Raw genomic sequence first — 2,435 nt, 5'->3', positions numbered from 1 at the left:
AGAATTTAAGATGAATATATAAAAATCAGTTCTATTTCCATATGCTAGTCCTGTGCAATAAAGAATTTGGCTGGCTTTATCCCCAGTTTCTTAGAGGGTAACCTCTAAATCCTTGAAATTTCCCAAGTGATAGGAGACTGTCATGGTCCCTGATATTTTATGCACATGAAGTGACTCACAGTGGGCTCCTAAATAGTTTAGCTAACAAGGTGGCTCAAGATGAGGACTGGCCATGACAGAAAGCCTAACCATACAATTAGAGGGTTGAGGCTTTGAGTCATGTGATATCAACCCAACCTCAGGAAACAGGAAGAGATTAGTGATTTATTTCAACCATGGCAAATGATTCAATCAATTGTGCCCAGGTAATAAAACCCCAGTAGAAAACTCTGGACACCAATCTCAGGTGAGCTTCCCTGGTTGGCAATACTATGCATATTGTCACACACTGATGTGCTGGGAGGTTGACATGTCCTAACTACATGGGGAGAACACAATGAATCTTTGCATTTGGGACCCTCCTGAACCTTGCTCTATGTGTCTCCTGTTTTGCTGGATTCTGATTTTCATCCTTTGACTATAATTGAGTTATAATAAGAAGTATAGCACTTCTCTGAATTCTGAGTCATTCTAGCAAATTAGCAAACCTGAGGGGGAAGTAGAAATCCTGCAGTTTGTAGCTAGCTGCTCAAAAGTGAGGGTAGCCGAACTTGTGGCTGGTGTCTCACGTGAGAGAAGTCTCATAGAGGACTGTGCCTTAACCTGTGAAATTTGGCCCAACTCTGAGTAACTGGTATCAGAAATCACTGGAATTAGCACTGAATAATACAAAAATGAAACTAAAAATAAACAATTCCATTTATGAGAACATCAAACATAATAAAATACTTAGGAATAAATTTATTGAATGAAATTAAAGATCTAAATAAATGGAACAATAGCCCATATTCATGAATGAGAAGATTTAAAATGTTAGGATGGAAATACACCTCAAATTCATCTACAGATTCAATGCAGTCCCTGTCAAAATCCCAGCTGCTTTTTTTTTTGCAGAAATTAACAAACTTATCCTAAAATTTATATGAAAATGCAAGTGATCTAAAATATCCAAAACCACTTTTGAAAAGAAGAACAAAGTTAAAGGACTCATAATTCTCAATTTCTAACCTTACTACAAAGCTAAATTAATTAAGACTGAGTGGTACTGACATAAACCCAGATATACAGATGAATGGGAAAAAAACTCAGAGTCCAGGAATAAGCCCTTGCATTTACAGTCAATTGATTTTTAACACTGGTGCAAAGACAATAAAATAGAAACCAATACTATTCTCAACAAATGGTGTTGAGACATCTTGATATACATGCAAAAGAATAATGTTGGACTCCTACCACAAAAGATACACAAAAATTAAAATAGATAATAGACATAAATGTAAGAACTAAAAATCTTAGTAAAACTAAAAATCTTAGGAAAAAAAAGTAGTAAACTTTTGTGACCTTGGGTTAGACAATAACTTCTTAGATAAAATACCAAAAGCACAAGCAACAAAAGAAAAAAATAGAAAGAATTGGACATCTTCATAACCTAAAAAGGTTTTTTTTTTCTTCAAAGGACACCATAAAGAAAGAAAAAACAGCACATAGAATGGGAGAAAATATTTGTAAGTCATATATCTGTTAAGTGACTGGTATTCAGAAAATGTATTAAGAACTCTTACAGCTCAATGATGAGACAATACAGCTGACAAACAGGCTTAAGCACTGAATAAACATTTCCTCCAAATAAGATATATAAATGGCCAATTTGCGCATGAGAAGATGTCCAACATCATTAGTGTTTAGGGAAATGTAAATGAAAAGAACAAGGAGATACCACATACACTAGGGTAGCTAAAGTTAAAAATACAGACAATAACAAGTATTGGTGAGAATGCGAAGAAATTAAACCCTTACAATGCTGGTAGGAATGTAAAATGGTGCAGCTGCTTTGGAAAACTGTTCGGAAGTTCCTCAGAAAGTTAAACATAGAGTTACCATATGAACCAACATTTACATTCCTAGGTACATACCGAACAGAAATAAAAACATACATCCACAAAAAACCTTGTGTACTAACGTTCATAAGATCATGATTTGTAATAATCAAAAAATGTAGGGCTTCCCTAGTGGCGCAGTGGTTGAGAGTCCGCCTACCGATACCCTGGTCCGGGAAGATCCCACATGCCTCGGAGTGGCTAGGCCTGTGAGCCATGGCCACTGAACCTGCGCATCCGGAGCCTGTGCTCCCCAACGGGAGAGGCCACAACAGTGAGAGGCCTGCATACCACAAAAAAAAAAAAAAAAGTATTCAACCCAAATGTCCATTAACTGAATATTGGGTAAACAAAATGTGGTTTACCTATACAATGGAATATGATTTGGCAATAAAAAGG

The sequence above is a fragment of the Monodon monoceros genome, unplaced genomic scaffold, assembly GCF_005190385.1.
Source record: "Monodon monoceros isolate NGI ecotype Baffin Bay Population unplaced genomic scaffold, NGI_Narwhal_1 Super_Scaffold_11, whole genome shotgun sequence".
Lineage (NCBI taxonomy): Eukaryota > Metazoa > Chordata > Mammalia > Artiodactyla > Monodontidae > Monodon > Monodon monoceros.
The sequence above is the reverse complement of the archived record's forward strand: the minus strand, read 5'-3'. Positions refer to the sequence as shown.